The sequence below is a fragment of the Schistocerca serialis genome, chromosome 2, assembly GCF_023864345.2.
Source record: "Schistocerca serialis cubense isolate TAMUIC-IGC-003099 chromosome 2, iqSchSeri2.2, whole genome shotgun sequence".
Classification (NCBI taxonomy): domain Eukaryota; kingdom Metazoa; phylum Arthropoda; class Insecta; order Orthoptera; family Acrididae; genus Schistocerca; species Schistocerca serialis.
The window spans coordinates 803,440,947-803,462,244 of NC_064639.1; the positions used below are offsets into that span (position 1 = coordinate 803,440,947).

A 21,298-nucleotide genomic window follows, 5' to 3' on the forward strand; every position below is an offset into this window, starting at 1 on the left:
GAAAACAAGGTTGTCTTTGCGGGATATGTGCACCGTGAGTGGAGATTCAGCTTAATTGTGCGACAGTCTACCCTCATCTTACTAGCGACGGCAACAACCAAGGGGTGGCATGTAAGATTGAGCGTGGCTAAGAGTTTCTCATTATTAGTTAGCATCACACTTTGACAGAGCTGTGACAAGGCGAGTAGGGTGAGCTCAGGAAAGCCAGTAGCAAGCGCACTTGAAGTAGCCCTGAAGAACCGGATTATAAATTTTGCCAGCCATAATGAAGCTAGGGGCGTTCTCAGTTACCAAATACCGGTGCAATAAGAGAGCAACAGTATTTGACAGTAAAATGACGCCCTATCCGTCTAGCATACAACATTGCTTGTCTCTGCATACGCGGACGTGAGGTCATCTCGGAAATGAAATCCGAAATATAGATTAAAATTGTTGTGTTCCCGCCCGGGATCGAACCGGGGACCTTCTGCGTGTGATGCAGACGTGATAACCGCTACACCACGGAAACGACGGTTCTTTTCATGTACCACCCGGAGAATCGTAATAGCAACAGTTTCTCTTCTGTGTTAGCAAGGGCATCGGCTACGAGCTCCCTCCGATTCGTGAAGTTCCTGTAGTAAAAGACGTCGATGGAAACAATCCAACCGCGACAGACAGGGAGAACGCTGGCTGAGCTGCAGCCCTACATGGTGAGACCATCAAAGGTGGCGTCATTCACATGCAGTGCGTTTTCGGAACGAATAGGCTCGTTGGCCTAGGGGTATGATTCCTGCTTCGGGTGCAGGAGGTCCCGGGTAAAAAAAATCCCGGACGAGCCCTTGCGTTTTGTACAACGGTGTGGTAACAAATCGCATGGCGGCGGCTGTTTCGCGCATTTCCAGGCCTCCAAGTCAGCGCTAAAATCCGACAACCAGTTCTGAAACCGTTTCATGTTTCATTTGAGCCATGTGCACCCTGCTGATGGAACGTTTGAAGTTGATTTAAATGGTCACAGTAGAGATCGTAGCAAGTGTCTTGCTGGGTGCGACGAAAACGGGTTTCCGCCCGCAATCGAGCCGGGGACCTTCTGCGTGTTCGGCACGGCGCCTGGGCTCGGCGGCAGCTGCTGCTCTTTCCTTCCTTACGAGATACCGTCGATTCGCGCAGTCGTTATTGCAAAAGATGTCACCAAAGGCAATCGCTTCGTTAGCGGCACTTTGCCTGGGCTCGGCGGCAGCTCTACATGGAGGCACCAGCAGCCCAGCCAGGCCGCCGCCGCCACCGGTGCGCCACAGCGCAAGGAGCCGGCGGCCGCCCTGCAATGCCCCTGTCGTTGCATATTCCACCCGCCCCATATCCTCTCCATGTCTGACTCACTACGCCAAATGACACTGCAGTCGACGTGCTTATTACTATCGCTTTTGGAAGAACCGAGGCGCAGTATTCTAGTGTCGAACCGGTACTGCAAATTGGGATTAAGCAAAAATTTATTGTGTGGTCGAGCGACAGCCTCGGCTCGCTCTTCCTATATGATCGCTTCTTGTGCGGAATAATTCCTAGCTCGCCGATGGCTTCAGAGTTGGTCTTCTCGAAGTTTTGCTTTCGCACTGCATTCCGCAATCTTTTCGTTATGAGTTGTGTGCTTCGGTTTCCCGACTTTCTTGTGTTTAGTGCGTTTGGCTTCTCTTAACCCTTAGCCACCGCTTGCCGAAATTTCCACACTATCATCTGTCGATCTGCAGAGCTCGATGACGGCCTCGCGGCCGTTCCTGAGCTCGTGGAACGGTCGAATCTGTAGTTGTTTCCAGATCTCTCCCACACAACGGCCTCCCAGAAGCTTGGATTACAGAAGTACGCCACTACTCCCAGCCGGAGATTCACGATTGGAAGCAGAATGACATGAGCTACACGCAGCTCCGATTTTTTTTTTTTTGTGTCTGACCTACTTTGAAAGACTTTGTAGTCGATTTACTTACTACTATCGCTGTTGGAAACCAGGTGATAACCGCACAGTATTTTAGAGACGATCAGGTAATGAAAATTTAGAATAAGTAAAACAGTATCAAAAGAAGTTGTGTGGTGGAGCAGCACATGCAATTCACGCTTCCTAGATACTCGTTACTGCATAGAATAATTCTTTTGTCTGCGGCGTCTTCAGTATCCGTCTTCTGGAAATTTTGCTTGCAGTATATTGTGCAATCTTTTCGTTATGAGTTGGTGCTTGGTTTCCCGATGTTCTTTTGTTTAGTGCATTCGCCTTCTCTTTACCCTGAGAAACCACATACCGAAACTGAGGCACTGCCGGCTGTTCATAAGCAGTGCTCGATGAAGTTATTTCGCTTTTTATTCGTTGCCTTTAATATTCTTCTCATCAGTGGTGAGTGCTGCCTGCAGAAAGCGTTTATCTTGCGAATTCGCGTGAAAGTTTGTGTTCCCTGCGAGGCCCACTACTTGGGATTAACTTGACTGCTCCAGCCAGGTGGCTTGTTGGTCTAGGGGTATGATTCCTGCTTTGGGTGCAGGAGGTCCCGGGTTCAAATCCCGGACGAGCCCTGCCATTTTGACCGTGCTGAAGAGTAGGTGGAACTCAGCCCCGGTTGCAGCTCCTCAATGAAGAGTTGACGCCCGTTATAGCACGTGGATATAACAAGAATGCGGCACCAGTAAAGTACGTAGGTGTAATTCGGTAGAAAGGCAGACGGTAATTTTGCATGCAACGGAAAACAAGGTTGTCTTTGCGGGATATGTGCACCGTGAGTGGAGATTCAGCTTAATTGTGCGACAGTCTACCCTCATCTTACTAGCGACGGCAACAACCAAGGGGTGGCATGTAAGATTGAGCGTGGCTAAGAGTTTCTCATTATTAGTTAGCATCACACTTTGACAGAGCTGTGACAAGGCGAGTAGGGTGAGCTCAGGAAAGCCAGTAGCAAGCGCACTTGAAGTAGCCCTGAAGAACCGGATTATAAATTTTGCCAGCCATAATGAAGCTAGGGGCGTTCTCAGTTACCAAATACCGGTGCAATAAGAGAGCAACAGTATTTGACAGTAAAATGACGCCCTATCCGTCTAGCATACAACATTGCTTGTCTCTGCATACGCGGACGTGAGGTCATCTCGGAAATGAAATCCGAAATATAGATTAAAATTGTTGTGTTCCCGCCCGGGATCGAACCGGGGACCTTCTGCGTGTGAAGCAGACGTGATAACCGCTACACCACGGAAACGACGGTTCTTTTCATGTACCACCCGGAGAATCGTAATAGCAACAGTTTCTCTTCTGTGTTAGCAAGGGCATCGGCTACGAGCTCCCTCCGATTCGTGAAGTTCCTGTAGTAAAAGACGTCGATGGAAACAATCCAACCGCGACAGACAGGGAGAACGCTGGCTGAGCTGCAGCCCTACATGGTGAGACCATCAAAGGTGGCGTCATTCACATGCAGTGCGTTTTCGGAACGAATAGGCTCGTTGGCCTAGGGGTATGATTCCTGCTTCGGGTGCAGGAGGTCCCGGGTAAAAAAAATCCCGGACGAGCCCTTGCGTTTTGTACAACGGTGTGGTAACAAATCGCATGGCGGCGGCTGTTTCGCGCATTTCCAGGCCTCCAAGTCAGCGCTAAAATCCGACAACCAGTTCTGAAACCGTTTCATGTTTCATTTGAGCCATGTGCACCCTGCTGATGGAACGTTTGAAGTTGATTTAAATGGTCACAGTAGAGATCGTAGCAAGTGTCTTGCTGGGTGCGACGAAAACGGGTTTCCGCCCGCAATCGAGCCGGGGACCTTCTGCGTGTTCGGCACGGCGCCTGGGCTCGGCGGCAGCTGCTGCTCTTTCCTTCCTTACGAGATACCGTCGATTCGCGCAGTCGTTATTGCAAAAGATGTCACCAAAGGCAATCGCTTCGTTAGCGGCACTTTGCCTGGGCTCGGCGGCAGCTCTACATGGAGGCACCAGCAGCCCAGCCAGGCCGCCGCCGCCACCGGTGCGCCACAGCGCAAGGAGCCGGCGGCCGCCCTGCAATGCCCCTGTCGTTGCATATTCCACCCGCCCCATATCCTCTCCATGTCTGACTCACTACGCCAAATGACACTGCAGTCGACGTGCTTATTACTATCGCTTTTGGAAGAACCGAGGCGCAGTATTCTAGTGTCGAACCGGTACTGCAAATTGGGATTAAGCAAAAATTTATTGTGTGGTCGAGCGACAGCCTCGGCTCGCTCTTCCTATATGATCGCTTCTTGTGCGGAATAATTCCTAGCTCGCCGATGGCTTCAGAGTTGGTCTTCTCGAAGTTTTGCTTTCGCACTGCATTCCGCAATCTTTTCGTTATGAGTTGTGTGCTTCGGTTTCCCGACTTTCTTGTGTTTAGTGCGTTTGGCTTCTCTTAACCCTTAGCCACCGCTTGCCGAAATTTCCACACTATCATCTGTCGATCTGCAGAGCTCGATGACGGCCTCGCGGCCGTTCCTGAGCTCGTGGAACGGTCGAATCTGTAGTTGTTTCCAGATCTCTCCCACACAACGGCCTCCCAGAAGCTTGGATTACAGAAGTACGCCACTACTCCCAGCCGGAGATTCACGATTGAAAGCAGAATGACATGAGCTACACGCAGCTCCGATTTTTTTTTTTTTTTGTGTCTGACCTACTTTGAAAGACTTTGTAGTCGATTTACTTACTACTATCGCTGTTGGAAACCAGGTGATAACCGCACAGTATTTTAAAGACGATCAGGTAATGAAAATTTAGAATAAGTAAAACAGTATCAAAAGAAGTTGTGTGGTGGAGCAGCACATGCAATTCACGCTTCCTAGATACTCGTTACTGCATAGAATAATTCTTTTGTCTGCGGCGTCTTCAGTATCCGTCTTCTGGAAATTTTGCTTGCAGTATATTGTGCAATCTTTTCGTTATGAGTTGGTGCTTGGTTTCCCGATGTTCTTTTGTTTAGTGCATTCGCCTTCTCTTTACCCTGAGAAACCACATACCGAAACTGAGGCACTGCCGGCTGTTCATAAGCAGTGCTCGATGAAGTTATTTCGCTTTTTATTCGTTGCCTTTAATATTCTTCTCATCAGTGGTGAGTGCTGCCTGCAGAAAGCGTTTATCTTGCGAATTCGCGTGAAAGTTTGTGTTCCCTGCGAGGCCCACTACTTGGGATTAACTTGACTGCTCCAGCCAGGTGGCTTGTTGGTCTAGGGGTATGATTCCTGCTTTGGGTGCAGGAGGTCCCGGGTTCAAATCCCGGACGAGCCCTGCCATTTTGACCGTGCTGAAGAGTAGGTGGAACTCAGCCCCGGTTGCAGCTCCTCAATGAAGAGTTGACGCCCGTTATAGCACGTGGATATAACAAGAATGCGGCACCAGTAAAGTACGTAGGTGTAATTCGGTAGAAAGGCAGACGGTAATTTTGCATGCAACGGAAAACAAGGTTGTCTTTGCGGGATATGTGCACCGTGAGTGGAGATTCAGCTTAATTGTGCGACAGTCTACCCTCATCTTACTAGCGACGGCAACAACCAAGGGGTGGCATGTAAGATTGAGCGTGGCTAAGAGTTTCTCATTATTAGTTAGCATCACACTTTGACAGAGCTGTGACAAGGCGAGTAGGGTGAGCTCAGGAAAGCCAGTAGCAAGCGCACTTGAAGTAGCCCTGAAGAACCGGATTATAAATTTTGCCAGCCATAATGAAGCTAGGGGCGTTCTCAGTTACCAAATACCGGTGCAATAAGAGAGCAACAGTATTTGACAGTAAAATGACGCCCTATCCGTCTAGCATACAACATTGCTTGTCTCTGCATACGCGGACGTGAGGTCATCTCGGAAATGAAATCCGAAATATAGATTAAAATTGTTGTGTTCCCGCCCGGGATCGAACCGGGGACCTTCTGCGTGTGAAGCAGACGTGATAACCGCTACACCACGGAAACGACGGTTCTTTTCATGTACCACCCGGAGAATCGTAATAGCAACAGTTTCTCTTCTGTGTTAGCAAGGGCATCGGCTACGAGCTCCCTCCGATTCGTGAAGTTCCTGTAGTAAAAGACGTCGATGGAAACAATCCAACCGCGACAGACAGGGAGAACGCTGGCTGAGCTGCAGCCCTACATGGTGAGACCATCAAAGGTGGCGTCATTCACATGCAGTGCGTTTTCGGAACGAATAGGCTCGTTGGCCTAGGGGTATGATTCCTGCTTCGGGTGCAGGAGGTCCCGGGTAAAAAAAATCCCGGACGAGCCCTTGCGTTTTGTACAACGGTGTGGTAACAAATCGCATGGCGGCGGCTGTTTCGCGCATTTCCAGGCCTCCAAGTCAGCGCTAAAATCCGACAACCAGTTCTGAAACCGTTTCATGTTTCATTTGAGCCATGTGCACCCTGCTGATGGAACGTTTGAAGTTGATTTAAATGGTCACAGTAGAGATCGTAGCAAGTGTCTTGCTGGGTGCGACGAAAACGGGTTTCCGCCCGCAATCGAGCCGGGGACCTTCTGCGTGTTCGGCACGGCGCCTGGGCTCGGCGGCAGCTGCTGCTCTTTCCTTCCTTACGAGATACCGTCGATTCGCGCAGTCGTTATTGCAAAAGATGTCACCAAAGGCAATCGCTTCGTTAGCGGCACTTTGCCTGGGCTCGGCGGCAGCTCTACATGGAGGCACCAGCAGCCCAGCCAGGCCGCCGCCGCCACCGGTGCGCCACAGCGCAAGGAGCCGGCGGCCGCCCTGCAATGCCCCTGTCGTTGCATATTCCACCCGCCCCATATCCTCTCCATGTCTGACTCACTACGCCAAATGACACTGCAGTCGACGTGCTTATTACTATCGCTTTTGGAAGAACCGAGGCGCAGTATTCTAGTGTCGAACCGGTACTGCAAATTGGGATTAAGCAAAAATTTATTGTGTGGTCGAGCGACAGCCTCGGCTCGCTCTTCCTATATGATCGCTTCTTGTGCGGAATAATTCCTAGCTCGCCGATGGCTTCAGAGCTGGTCTTCTCGAAGTTTTGCTTTCGCACTGCATTCCGCAATCTTTTCGTTATGAGTTGTGTGCTTCGGTTTCCCGACTTTCTTGTGTTTAGTGCGTTTGGCTTCTCTTAACCCTTAGCCACCGCTTGCCGAAATTTCCACACTATCATCTGTCGATCTGCAGAGCTCGATGACGGCCTCGCGGCCGTTCCTGAGCTCGTGGAACGGTCGAATCTGTAGTTGTTTCCAGATCTCTCCCACACAACGGCCTCCCAGAAGCTTGGATTACAGAAGTACGCCACTACTCCCAGCCGGAGATTCACGATTGAAAGCAGAATGACATGAGCTACACGCAGCTCCGATTTTTTTTTTTTTTTGTGTCTGACCTACTTTGAAAGACTTTGTAGTCGATTTACTTACTACTATCGCTGTTGGAAACCAGGTGATAACCGCACAGTATTTTAGAGACGATCAGGTAATGAAAATTTAGAATAAGTAAAACAGTATCAAAAGAAGTTGTGTGGTGGAGCAGCACATGCAATTCACGCTTCCTAGATACTCGTTACTGCATAGAATAATTCTTTTGTCTGCGGCGTCTTCAGTATCCGTCTTCTGGAAATTTTGCTTGCAGTATATTGTGCAATCTTTTCGTTATGAGTTGGTGCTTGGTTTCCCGATGTTCTTTTGTTTAGTGCATTCGCCTTCTCTTTACCCTGAGAAACCACATACCGAAACTGAGGCACTGCCGGCTGTTCATAAGCAGTGCTCGATGAAGTTATTTCGCTTTTTATTCGTTGCCTTTAATATTCTTCTCATCAGTGGTGAGTGCTGCCTGCAGAAAGCGTTTATCTTGCGAATTCGCGTGAAAGTTTGTGTTCCCTGCGAGGCCCACTACTTGGGATTAACTTGACTGCTCCAGCCAGGTGGCTTGTTGGTCTAGGGGTAGTTCCGCTTTAGACGCCGTGCAGTGTGGACGTGCCTAGTCTTCCGCTCCGCCGTAGCGTTACGTATAGTGGACTATCGTTTTTGTTTACGTGTTGTGTTGCAACTTCTGAGAGTGTTTCTCCGTCGTTGTTTCGTACCTTGTGTTACTTTCTGTCCTTATTTCAGTGTTTTTTGTGTAGCGGTTTCGACCGCATATTTTGAAAATGTTGTCCCAGGTTATTCCTCGTCAGGCTACAGTTAGTTTTGCTTTTGACAAGTCAACCCGCCATGTGCAACCTAGTTCTCTTGAGATACATGATTGGTTGGTAGATACCTTTGGTGTTCATTCGGATCAGGTGCACACTGCTTATTTTGATACCGAACTATATGTTTTCTTTGTTAAGTTTATGGACCCACTTCAGGTTGATAAAATTCTTTCTAAATATGGTCATCAAGTTCTCTTTCGGCATCGGGATGATTCTGTAAGTACCGTGCTGCTTTCCAATGCTTCCATCACGTATACCAATGTTCGTGTTTACAACCTTCCACCGGAGGTGGATAATGTCTATCTTAAGGAGGGTCTACAGAAGTATGGTGATGTAAAGAGCATTCGCCTTGAACGCTGGTCAAGCCAACATCGCCTGCAATGTTACAGTGGTATTCGTTCAGTCGAAATGCACGTTAAGCAGAATATTCCATCTCACCTGCAGATCGGTGGATATCGTGTCCATGTAACATATAGTGGTCAGGTTGGCACCTGTTTTTTGTGCAATGAAAGTGGTCACGTGCGTACCGACTGTCCGCGGAGAGTTTTTGTTTTAAAAAATTCTCTCGAACAGCGTCGCAAGTTAACGGTCGCTGACCTCGTTGCAGGTGGTTCTGCTCTTGGTGTAGCACAGTCCAGTGGTAGTAGCGCCCCGCCACAGGTTTTGCGCACCCCTGACACAGAATTTCCTCCTTTGCGTGCTAAATCTGATGTTGTTCCGTCTGTCCCTCAGGTGGGTGTGCCACTTTTGAATAATAAGAGGCGTCGCCCACACGATGGAAATAGTACGGATGAGGATCTCCCTGAGATGCCCCAGTCCGAGCGACCGGCATCCTCCGAGCCACTGTGTACTGTAGCTGCTCCCTGCCCTCCTGAGGTAGCGGTTCCGGTGGCGGCTGCTGGCGCCCCTCCGGCCTCCGACGCAGCTTCTCTCGAGTCGGGTCGTCGGTCGGACCTGTTGGCGCCGTCTTCCGAACCGACTTCGATGTCACAACAAGTGGAGCCGCGACAACTTCCTGCTTCGCTGCCCCATACCTCTGCCAGCGGAGCTGCTCCGCTTCCTTCCAACTCTGCGGCCTCGGACCTTCCTGCTCACGTTTCGCCTCCGTGCAGTCCATGTTTGCCGGAAGCTAGTGCAGGTGTTGACCATTCCGTTTTGTCGGATGTTTCCCCCGCGACCCCGGATCCCGCATGTGGACCGGCGCGGGTGGTGTCGGATACAGAACTTGACCCTCCTACGTCACCGGCGGCTGAAGTTTCCTTGCCCGTCAGCCGACGCAAGTTACGCGTTCAGCCGAACGTTAATGCTGTTCGTAAAAAACCGAAACGTAAGGGATCCACGGAACGGGGTAGCAGTCCCCCTCCCTCGGATGCCTCCGTCACCCCTGCTATGGACTGTGACGCTGGTGCGTCGGTGTAGGTGATTTGTTTTCTCGCTTTTCTCTCTATGGTTCAAGCATACACCTTTCTTACCTTAAATGTTAACCGTATTGAGTCCGACGTTCGCATTGCCTCTTTGCGGCAGTTTATTTACGACGCCTGTGCGGACGTAGTGTTTTTGCAGGAAGTGTTGTTTTCTGATCTCTCTCTACCTGGATTTCAAACTGTTTTTAATGTCGCGCCGGAATATTCAACAGGAACTGCTCTTTTCTTTCGAGAGGGCATTCCTATTACTGACGTTGAATTCCTTGACTCTGGCCGTGGGATTGGTTGTCGTCTTTTTGATCTCCGCCTCATTGTTTTGTATGCCCCCTCTGGTTCGGGTCACACTGTGGCTCGATCGCGCTTTTATAAAGAAGAGCTTATTTATCTTTTGCGCCAGAGTCCTCGGAGTCTCCTGCTCGGAGGCGATTTTAATTGTGTTTTACGCCCTGCAGACCAGTCCCCCAATTTTAATTATTGCCGTGATTTACATGACTTAGTTCGTACGATGCATCTGCGTGATGTTTGGGAACACAAATATCCAACCCTGGTGAAATATACGTTTTTTACCGCGTCCTCATGCAGTAGACTCGACAGATTCTATTTATCTGATTTTTTATGTGATAAAATTCTTTCTGTCGATGTTATTCCTACTAGTTTTTCTGACCATTGTGCTTTTACTGCCACTGTAAATCTTAGTCACCAACCTGCAAAACTTTATCGTTCCCAGTGGATGTTAAATGTTTCCCACCTTGCCGACAGTGCTATGGATGATGTTATAAGTGGCGTGTGGGAGCGATGTCTTCGCTCTGTCCCGCGATACCCCTCCTTGCTGGTTTGGTGGACTGCGTTTGCCAAGCCCAAGATTCGTCAGACTTTGATTTTCTACTGTGCTGCTAGGGCGCGTGATTTTAAGAACACGTATGAATATTACTACTCTGTCCTGCGTGAACTATATGACGCGGCGGGTACCTCTCCTCTGCGGATCCATGATGTTCGTCGTATTAAAGCCAAGCTCTTGAGCCTTAAACGACGACAGATGGATGGTCTGCGAGTCAAGTCGAAACCTCACTCCCTTGTTGAAGGTGAACTGACATCCTTGTACCACCTGCTACGGCATCACACTCGTCGTCGTCGCTCCTTCATCTCTTCTCTTACGGTGGATGATGGACGACAGCTTATTGCACAGGAGGAAATGGTTCGTGCTCTTCATCAGTATTACACTAGTCTATATTCTGCCGATGATTCTGGTGAGTCTCTTTCGGATGATGTCTTTGGGGATCTAACTGCGACGATCGCGCCTGACGCGAACGGCGAATTTCTCCGGGAGTTCCAGGTAGATGAGGTTTTCGATTTTATTGCTCGCTCTCCGTCCAGTAAATCGCCGGGTCCAGACGGCCTGCCTAAAGAATTTTATCTCCGTTTTTGGCCTCTTTTGGGTGGCATTTTTACGCAGATTTTAAATGAGATTGTCAGGGGGATGGATGTGCCTGCCGATTTTAAAGTAGGGAAAATTGTTTTAATTCCGAAGTCTTCTGGTCGTTTATCTGCTGCCAATCTTCGTCCGCTCACATTGCTGAATTTTGACTACAAGACAGCTGCTAGAGCGCTCAATAGCCGGTTGTCCTCTCTGCTTCGGGGTGTGATTGGTGCACATCAATGTTGTTTTCATGATAGATCTATTCTGACACCAGTAGCCGAATATCGGGATGTTGTCTCGGTTGCGGCGGTTACAAACGTACATTGTGCCTTTGCCTTCCTTGATTTTCATAAGGCTTTTGATCACGTCAGTCATGTGTTTTTAGATCGTGTTTTAGGTACAATAGGTTTTAACGCTTCATCACGTGGTGTTCTTGGCAATTTGTATAGGGGAATAACAGCTCGGGTGTCAGTCAATGGGCAGCTGACGCCGCCCATTGCTATCCGCCGCGGAGTGCCTCAGGGTAGTCCGCTCTCTATGTTTTTATTCGTATTGTCCCTGGAACCGCTGCTTCGGACTATTGCTCTCAAGCTTCAGGGTATGTCCCTCTCTGGTGGGAAGCTCTCGGTTAAGGCATATGCGGATGATGTCGTTGTTCTCCTCCGTCAACGTGATGATATCCCGTTGTTGAAAGGGGCAGTTGATGCATACTGTCGTGTCTCTGGAGCGCGTCTCAATCAGGGTAAATGTAAGTTCCTTGATATTCGAGGATTTCGCGATGCTGACGTCCCTTGGGCCACTGTTGTCGATCGCCATACGTCCTTGGGGATTATCATTGATCGGTGTCCTCTAAAAATGGCGGCTCTCAATTGGAAATCTGTCACCGAGAAGATACAGGGGGCTCTGATGGTCCATCAGCAGCGCTCTGCTACCATTTTGCAAAAAGTCAGAATTTTAGACACCTACGTTCTATGTAAAGCTTATTATGTTGCTCAGCTGTTCCCACTTCCCATGATGGTGGCGAAAAGGTTGCGCCAATTGTCTAGCAGGTTTATATGGAAGGGCCATCTATTCAAGTTACGTTACGAGGTAATGACGAAACCGCGTATCTCCGGAGGCTTGGGCCTCTCTGACATTACTCGCAAGGCGTCTGCTTTGTACGTCCGCCGAACGACTCTAATTGTTACGCAAGAAGTGACTTCGATTACATCCAGGCTTTTTACTGTTGTGCGTCCGGCGAGCCTTGCTCCACCTGTCGATGTCGGACGCCTAAATTTTAAGTTGAAACACATTCGGGAATTTTACATTGCGGTGAGTTACCTCGGTGACGTCTTCTTGCGGCGACCGGTGCCAACGACCAAGGGCTTGATTGCCCGCTGGGAGGGGCTGGCCGGTCCCAATCCAATAGAACTGGCGTCTCCATCTGTGTCCTGGAGGAACGTCTGGAAGAATGTTAGTCTGCCGATCCACTCTATGGCCGTGGCGTCCACGTGGTATAGGGTAATAAATAATTTGGTTCCCACCAATGTACGACTGCACCGTATTGGTCTTTCTGACACGGACACCTGTACTCGGTGTGGTCTCGTGGATACCCTTGAACATCGATTCACCTGCTGTGGGCACCTTGCTAATTGGCGTTGGCTCAGGAAACAACTTGCCTTTGTCACTAGGTCTGCTGAAGCCGCTTATACTATTGACATCATCGTCCGGCCCGATTCTTCCTTTTTTCCGCGAACGAAGCTCCATACCGTCATGTGGTTGATTGGCCATTTCGTACATTTTGTCAACAGTTGTCATGAAGAGGATGGACACCTAGCGTTTCGGCAGTACATGCTTACTGCTTACTGGCAGCGCTTGCGATTGCCAGGCCTCCGAGATGATTTTGCCAATATGCTTAGCCTGACATTTGAAAGAGAGGGTGTTGGCTAAGGTCACCTGTGTGAGCCATTTTCTTTTATACTGTTTCTGGATTTGCCGCCTTTATGTATGTTTCTTCTCTACACCAGGACTGAAGTTTCCGTGTTTTTTTTTTTTTTTTTTTTTTTTTTTTTTTTTTTTTTTTTTTAATCTTTATTTCACAAAGCAGTCTACATTATATAGTCATGTTTTAGGATTTTAATTTCAGTAGTGTACTTCTTTTGAAGTGGCTGTGTTGTGGATGTTCCTTAATATTTTTTTTTTCAATAGACATATATGTTAGAGGAATAATAATTACGCTTTCATTTGCTCATAATGAGCTGAGACTGAATTGCAGGCATTTATATAAAAAAAAAAAAAAAAAGGGGTATGATTCCTGCTTTGGGTGCAGGAGGTCCCGGGTTCAAATCCCGGACGAGCCCTGCCATTTTGACCGTGCTGAAGAGTAGGTGGAACTCAGCCCCGGTTGCAGCTCCTCAATGAAGAGTTGACGCCCGTTATAGCACGTGGATATAACAAGAATGCGGCACCAGTAAAGTACGTAGGTGTAATTCGGTAGAAAGGCAGACGGTAATTTTGCATGCAACGGAAAACAAGGTTGTCTTTGCGGGATATGTGCACCGTGAGTGGAGATTCAGCTTAATTGTGCGACAGTCTACCCTCATCTTACTAGCGACGGCAACAACCAAGGGGTGGCATGTAAGATTGAGCGTGGCTAAGAGTTTCTCATTATTAGTTAGCATCACACTTTGACAGAGCTGTGACAAGGCGAGTAGGGTGAGCTCAGGAAAGCCAGTAGCAAGCGCACTTGAAGTAGCCCTGAAGAACCGGATTATAAATTTTGCCAGCCATAATGAAGCTAGGGGCGTTCTCAGTTACCAAATACCGGTGCAATAAGAGAGCAACAGTATTTGACAGTAAAATGACGCCCTATCCGTCTAGCATACAACATTGCTTGTCTCTGCATACGCGGACGTGAGGTCATCTCGGAAATGAAATCCGAAATATAGATTAAAATTGTTGTGTTCCCGCCCGGGATCGAACCGGGGACCTTCTGCGTGTGAAGCAGACGTGACAACCGCTACACCACGGAAACGACGGTTCTTTTCATGTACCACCCGGAGAATCGTAATAGCAACAGTTTCTCTTCTGTGTTAGCAAGGGCATCGGCTACGAGCTCCCTCCGATTCGTGAAGTTCCTGTAGTAAAAGACGTCGATGGAAACAATCCAACCGCGACAGACAGGGAGAACGCTGGCTGAGCTGCAGCCCTACATGGTGAGACCATCAAAGGTGGCGTCATTCACATGCAGTGCGTTTTCGGAACGAATAGGCTCGTTGGCCTAGGGGTATGATTCCTGCTTCGGGTGCAGGAGGTCCCGGGTAAAAAAAATCCCGGACGAGCCCTTGCGTTTTGTACAACGGTGTGGTAACAAATCGCATGGCGGCGGCTGTTTCGCGCATTTCCAGGCCTCCAAGTCAGCGCTAAAATCCGACAACCAGTTCTGAAACCGTTTCATGTTTCATTTGAGCCATGTGCACCCTGCTGATGGAACGTTTGAAGTTGATTTAAATGGTCACAGTAGAGATCGTAGCAAGTGTCTTGCTGGGTGCGACGAAAACGGGTTTCCGCCCGCAATCGAGCCGGGGACCTTCTGCGTGTTCGGCACGGCGCCTGGGCTCGGCGGCAGCTGCTGCTCTTTCCTTCCTTACGAGATACCGTCGATTCGCGCAGTCGTTATTGCAAAAGATGTCACCAAAGGCAATCGCTTCGTTAGCGGCACTTTGCCTGGGCTCGGCGGCAGCTCTACATGGAGGCACCAGCAGCCCAGCCAGGCCGCCGCCGCCACCGGTGCGCCACAGCGCAAGGAGCCGGCGGCCGCCCTGCAATGCCCCTGTCGTTGCATATTCCACCCGCCCCATATCCTCTCCATGTCTGACTCACTACGCCAAATGACACTGCAGTCGACGTGCTTATTACTATCGCTTTTGGAAGAACCGAGGCGCAGTATTCTAGTGTCGAACCGGTACTGCAAATTGGGATTAAGCAAAAATTTATTGTGTGGTCGAGCGACAGCCTCGGCTCGCTCTTCCTATATGATCGCTTCTTGTGCGGAATAATTCCTAGCTCGCCGATGGCTTCAGAGTTGGTCTTCTCGAAGTTTTGCTTTCGCACTGCATTCCGCAATCTTTTCGTTATGAGTTGTGTGCTTCGGTTTCCCGACTTTCTTGTGTTTAGTGCGTTTGGCTTCTCTTAACCCTTAGCCACCGCTTGCCGAAATTTCCACACTATCATCTGTCGATCTGCAGAGCTCGATGACGGCCTCGCGGCCGTTCCTGAGCTCGTGGAACGGTCGAATCTGTAGTTGTTTCCAGATCTCTCCCACACAACGGCCTCCCAGAAGCTTGGATTACAGAAGTACGCCACTACTCCCAGCCGGAGATTCACGATTGAAAGCAGAATGACATGAGCTACACGCAGCTCCGATTTTTTTTTTTTTTTGTGTCTGACCTACTTTGAAAGACTTTGTAGTCGATTTACTTACTACTATCGCTGTTGGAAACCAGGTGATAACCGCACAGTATTTTAGAGACGATCAGGTAATGAAAATTTAGAATAAGTAAAACAGTATCAAAAGAAGTTGTGTGGTGGAGCAGCACATGCAATTCACGCTTCCTAGATACTCGTTACTGCATAGAATAATTCTTTTGTCTGCGGCGTCTTCAGTATCCGTCTTCTGGAAATTTTGCTTGCAGTATATTGTGCAATCTTTTCGTTATGAGTTGGTGCTTGGTTTCCCGATGTTCTTTTGTTTAGTGCATTCGCCTTCTCTTTACCCTGAGAAACCACATACCGAAACTGAGGCACTGCCGGCTGTTCATAAGCAGTGCTCGATGAAGTTATTTCGCTTTTTATTCGTTGCCTTTAATATTCTTCTCATCAGTGGTGAGTGCTGCCTGCAGAAAGCGTTTATCTTGCGAATTCGCGTGAAAGTTTGTGTTCCCTGCGAGGCCCACTACTTGGGATTAACTTGACTGCTCCAGCCAGGTGGCTTGTTGGTCTAGGGGTATGATTCCTGCTTTGGGTGCAGGAGGTCCCGGGTTCAAATCCCGGACGAGCCCTGCCATTTTGACCGTGCTGAAGAGTAGGTGGAACTCAGCCCCGGTTGCAGCTCCTCAATGAAGAGTTGACGCCCGTTATAGTACGTGGATATAACAAGAATGCGGCACCAGTAAAGTACGTAGGTGTAATTCGGTAGAAAGGCAGACGGTAATTTTGCATGCAACGGAAAACAAGGTTGTCTTTGCGGGATATGTGCACCGTGAGTGGAGATTCAGCTTAATTGTGCGACAGTCTACCCTCATCTTACTAGCGACGGCAACAACCAAGGGGTGGCATGTAAGATTGAGCGTGGCTAAGAGTTTCTCATTATTAGTTAGCATCACACTTTGACAGAGCTGTGACAAGGCGAGTAGGGTGAGCTCAGGAAAGCCAGTAGCAAGCGCACTTGAAGTAGCCCTGAAGAACCGGATTATAAATTTTGCCAGCCATAATGAAGCTAGGGGCGTTCTCAGTTACCAAATACCGGTGCAATAAGAGAGCAACAGTATTTGACAGTAAAATGACGCCCTATCCGTCTAGCATACAACATTGCTTGTCTCTGCATACGCGGACGTGAGGTCATCTCGGAAATGAAATCCGAAATATAGATTAAAATTGTTGTGTTCCCGCCCGGGATCGAACCGGGGACCTTCTGCGTGTGAAGCAGACGTGATAACCGCTACACCACGGAAACGACGGTTCTTTTCATGTACCACCCGGAGAATCGTAATAGCAACAGTTTCTCTTCTGTGTTAGCAAGGGCATCGGCTACGAGCTCCCTCCGATTCGTGAAGTTCCTGTAGTAAAAGACGTCGATGGAAACAATCCAACCGCGACAGACAGGGAGAACGCTGGCTGAGCTGCAGCCCTACATGGTGAGACCATCAAAGGTGGCGTCATTCACATGCAGTGCGTTTTCGGAACGAATAGGCTCGTTGGCCTAGGGGTATGATTCCTGCTTCGGGTGCAGGAGGTCCCGGGTAAAAAAAATCCCGGACGAGCCCTTGCGTTTTGTACAACGGTGTGGTAACAAATCGCATGGCGGCGGCTGTTTCGCGCATTTCCAGGCCTCCAAGTCAGCGCTAAAATCCGACAACCAGTTCTGAAACCGTTTCATGTTTCATTTGAGCCATGTGCACCCTGCTGATGGAACGTTTGAAGTTGATTTAAATGGTCACAGTAGAGATCGTAGCAAGTGTCTTGCTGGGTGCGACGAAAACGGGTTTCCGCCCGCAATCGAGCCGGGGACCTTCTGCGTGTTCGGCACGGCGCCTGGGCTCGGCGGCAGCTGCTGCTCTTTCCTTCCTTACGAGATACCGTCGATTCGCGCAGTCGTTATTGCAAAAGATGTCACCAAAGGCAATCGCTTCGTTAGCGGCACTTTGCCTGGGCTCGGCGGCAGCTCTACATGGAGGCACCAGCAGCCCAGCCAGGCCGCCGCCGCCACCGGTGCGCCACAGCGCAAGGAGCCGGCGGCCGCCCTGCAATGCCCCTGTCGTTGCATATTCCACCCGCCCCATATCCTCTCCATGTCTGACTCACTACGCCAAATGACACTGCAGTCGACGTGCTTATTACTATCGCTTTTGGAAGAACCGAGGCGCAGTATTCTAGTGTCGAACCGGTACTGCAAATTGGGATTAAGCAAAAATTTATTGTGTGGTCGAGCGACAGCCTCGGCTCGCTCTTCCTATATGATCGCTTCTTGTGCGGAATAATTCCTAGCTCGCCGATGGCTTCAGAGTTGGTCTTCTCGAAGTTTTGCTTTCGCACTGCATTCCGCAATCTTTTCGTTATGAGTTGTGTGCTTCGGTTTCCCGACTTTCTTGTGTTTAGTGCGTTTGGCTTCTCTTAACCCTTAGCCACCGCTTGCCGAAATTTCCACACTATCATCTGTCGATCTGCAGAGCTCGATGACGGCCTCGCGGCCGTTCCTGAGCTCGTGGAACGGTCGAATCTGTAGTTGTTTCCAGATCTCTCCCACACAACGGCCTCCCAGAAGCTTGGATTACAGAAGTACGCCACTACTCCCAGCCGGAGATTCACGATTGAAAGCAGAATGACATGAGCTACACGCAGCTCCGATTTTTTTTTTTTTGTGTCTGACCTACTTTGAAAGACTTTGTAGTCGATTTACTTACTACTATCGCTGTTGGAAACCAGGTGATAACCGCACAGTATTTTAGAGACGATCAGGTAATGAAAATTTAGAATAAGTAAAACAGTATCAAAAGAAGTTGTGTGGTGGAGCAGCACATGCAATTCACGCTTCCTAGATACTCGTTACTGCATAGAATAATTCTTTTGTCTGCGGCGTCTTCAGTATCCGTCTTCTGGAAATTTTGCTTGCAGTATATTGTGCAATCTTTTCGTTATGAGTTGGTGCTTGGTTTCCCGATGTTCTTTTGTTTAGTGCATTCGCCTTCTCTTTACCCTGAGAAACCACATACCGAAACTGAGGCACTGCCGGCTGTTCATAAGCAGTGCTCGATGAAGTTATTTCGCTTTTTATTCGTTGCCTTTAATATTCTTCTCATCAGTGGTGAGTGCTGCCTGCAGAAAGCGTTTATCTTGCGAATTCGCGTGAAAGTTTGTGTTCCCTGCGAGGCCCACTACTTGGGATTAACTTGACTGCTCCAGCCAGGTGGCTTGTTGGTCTAGGGGTATGATTCCTGCTTTGGGTGCAGGAGGTCCCGGGTTCAAATCCCGGACGAGCCCTGCCATTTTGACCGTGCTGAAGAGTAGGTGGAACTCAGCCCCGGTTGCAGCTCCTCAATGAAGAGTTGACGCCCGTTATAGCACGTGGATATAACAAGAATGCGGCACCAGTAAAGTACGTAGGTGTAATTCGGTAGAAAGGCAGACGGTAATTTTGCATGCAACGGAAAACAAGGTTGTCTTTGCGGGATATGTGCACCGTGAGTGGAGATTCAGCTTAATTGTGCGACAGTCTACCCTCATCTTACTAGCGACGGCAACAACCAAGGGGTGGCATGTAAGATTGAGCGTGGCTAAGAGTTTCTCATTATTAGTTAGCATCACACTTTGACAGAGCTGTGACAAGGCGAGTAGGGTGAGCTCAGGAAAGCCAGTAGCAAGCGCACTTGAAGTAGCCCTGAAGAACCGGATTATAAATTTTGCCAGCCATAATGAAGCTAGGGGCGTTCTCAGTTACCAAATACCGGTGCAATAAGAGAGCAACAGTATTTGACAGTAAAATGACGCCCTATCCGTCTAGCATACAACATTGCTTGTCTCTGCATACGCGGACGTGAGGTCATCTCGGAAATGAAATCCGAAATATAGATTAAAATTGTTGTGTTCCCGCCCGGGATCGAACCGGGGACCTTCTGCGTGTGAAGCAGACGTGATAACCGCTACACCACGGAAACGACGGTTCTTTTCATGTACCACCCGGAGAATCGTAATAGCAACAGTTTCTCTTCTGTGTTAGCAAGGGCATCGGCTACGAGCTCCCTCCGATTCGTGAAGTTCCTGTAGTAAAAGACGTCGATGGAAACAATCCAACCGCGACAGACAGGGAGAACGCTGGCTGAGCTGCAGCCCTACATGGTGAGACCATCAAAGGTGGCGTCATTCACATGCAGTGCGTTTTCGGAACGAATAGGCTCGTTGGCCTAGGGGTATGATTCCTGCTTCGGGTGCAGGAGGTCCCGGGTAAAAAAAATCCCGGACGAGCCCTTGCGTTTTGTACAACGGTGTGGTAACAAATCGCATGGCGGCGGCTGTTTCGCGCATTTCCAGGCCTCCAAGTCAGCGCTAAAATCCGACAACCAGTTCTGAAACCGTTTCATGTTTCATTTGAGCCATGTGCACCCTGCTGATGGAACGTTTGAAGTTGATTTAAATGGTCACAGTAGAGATCGTAGCAAGTGTCTTGCTGGGTGCGACGAAAACGGGTTTCCGCCCGCAATCGAGCCGGGGACCTTCTGCGTGTTCGGCACGGCGCCTGGGCTCGGCGGCAGCTGCTGCTCTTTCCTTCCTTGCGAGATACCGTCGATTCGCGCAGTCGTTATTGCAAAAGATGTCACCAAAGGCAATCGCTTCGTTAGCGGCACTTTGCCTGGGCTCGGCGGCAGCTCTACATGGAGGCACCAGCAGCCCAGCCAGGCCGCCGCCGCCACCGGTGCGCCACAGCGCAAGGAGCCGGCGGCCGCCCTGCAATGCCCCTGTCGTTGCATATTCCACCCGCCCCATATCCTCTCCATGTCTGACTCACTACGCCAAATGACACTGCAGTCGACGTGCTTATTACTATCGCTTTTGGAAGAACCGAGGCGCAGTATTCTAGTGTCGAACCGGTACTGCAAATTGGGATTAAGCAAAAATTTATTGTGTGGTCGAGCGACAGCCTCGGCTCGCTCTTCCTATATGATCGCTTCTTGTGCGGAATAATTCCTAGCTCGCCGATGGCTTCAGAGTTGGTCTTCTCGAAGTTTTGCTTTCGCACTGCATTCCGCAATCTTTTCGTTATGAGTTGTGTGCTTCGGTTTCCCGACTTTCTTGTGTTTAGTGCGTTTGGCTTCTCTTAACCCTTAGCCACCGCTTGCCGAAATTTCCACACTATCATCTGTCGATCTGCAGAGCTCGATGACGGCCTCGCGGCCGTTCCTGAGCTCGTGGAACGGTCGAATCTGTAGTTGTTTCCAGATCTCTCCCACACAACGGCCTCCCAGAAGCTTGGATTACAGAAGTACGCCACTACTCCCAGCCGGAGATTCACGATTGAAAGCAGAATGACATGAGCTACACGCAGCTCCGATTTTTTTTTTTTTTGTGTCTGACCTACTTTGAAAGACTTTGTAGTCGATTTACTTACTACTATCGCTGTTGGAAACCAGGTGATAACCGCACAGTATTTTAGAGACGATCAGGTAATGAAAATTTAGAATAAGTAAAACAGTATCAAAAGAAGTTGTGTGGTGGAGCAGCACATGCAATTCACGCTTCCTAGATACTCGTTACTGCATAGAATAATTCTTTTGTCTGCGGCGTCTTCAGTATCCGTCTTCTGGAAATTTTGCTTGCAGTATATTGTGCAATCTTTTCGTTATGAGTTGGTGCTTGGTTTCCCGATGTTCTTTTGTTTAGTGCATTCGCCTTCTCTTTACCCTGAGAAACCACATACCGAAACTGAGGCACTGCCGGCTGTTCATAAGCAGTGCTCGATGAAGTTATTTCGCTTTTTATTCGTTGCCTTTAATATTCTTCTCATCAGTGGTGAGTGCTGCCTGCAGAAAGCGTTTATCTTGCGAATTCGCGTGAAAGTTTGTGTTCCCTGCGAGGCCCACT

At 49.2% G+C, this 21,298-nt stretch overlaps 10 non-coding genes across 10 annotated transcripts; 4 read left to right on the plus strand and 6 right to left on the minus strand.

Annotated features, from left to right (window-relative positions):
• Positions 1-435: 435 nt before the first annotated feature.
• Positions 436-508, minus strand: Trnav-cac (transfer RNA valine (anticodon CAC)). Its single transcript has one exon. It is a non-coding gene; the product is annotated as a tRNA-Val (tRNA).
• A 1,952-nt stretch (positions 509-2,460) lies between these two features.
• On the plus strand, positions 2,461-2,532 carry Trnap-ugg (transfer RNA proline (anticodon UGG)). Its single transcript has one exon. It is a non-coding gene; the product is annotated as a tRNA-Pro (tRNA).
• A 601-nt stretch (positions 2,533-3,133) lies between these two features.
• On the minus strand, positions 3,134-3,206 carry Trnav-cac (transfer RNA valine (anticodon CAC)). The gene has a single exon. It is a non-coding gene; the product is annotated as a tRNA-Val (tRNA).
• A 1,954-nt stretch (positions 3,207-5,160) lies between these two features.
• Trnap-ugg (transfer RNA proline (anticodon UGG)) lies at positions 5,161-5,232 on the plus strand. Its single transcript has one exon. It is a non-coding gene; the product is annotated as a tRNA-Pro (tRNA).
• A 601-nt stretch (positions 5,233-5,833) lies between these two features.
• Trnav-cac (transfer RNA valine (anticodon CAC)) lies at positions 5,834-5,906 on the minus strand. The gene has a single exon. It is a non-coding gene; the product is annotated as a tRNA-Val (tRNA).
• An 8,000-nt stretch (positions 5,907-13,906) lies between these two features.
• On the minus strand, positions 13,907-13,979 carry Trnav-cac (transfer RNA valine (anticodon CAC)). The gene has a single exon. It is a non-coding gene; the product is annotated as a tRNA-Val (tRNA).
• Positions 13,980-15,933: 1,954 nt separating this feature from the next.
• Trnap-ugg (transfer RNA proline (anticodon UGG)) lies at positions 15,934-16,005 on the plus strand. Its single transcript has one exon. It is a non-coding gene; the product is annotated as a tRNA-Pro (tRNA).
• Positions 16,006-16,606: 601 nt separating this feature from the next.
• Trnav-cac (transfer RNA valine (anticodon CAC)) lies at positions 16,607-16,679 on the minus strand. Its single transcript has one exon. It is a non-coding gene; the product is annotated as a tRNA-Val (tRNA).
• A 1,952-nt stretch (positions 16,680-18,631) lies between these two features.
• Trnap-ugg (transfer RNA proline (anticodon UGG)) lies at positions 18,632-18,703 on the plus strand. Its single transcript has one exon. It is a non-coding gene; the product is annotated as a tRNA-Pro (tRNA).
• A 601-nt stretch (positions 18,704-19,304) lies between these two features.
• Positions 19,305-19,377, minus strand: Trnav-cac (transfer RNA valine (anticodon CAC)). Its single transcript has one exon. It is a non-coding gene; the product is annotated as a tRNA-Val (tRNA).
• Between the last annotated feature and the right edge of the window lie 1,921 nt (positions 19,378-21,298).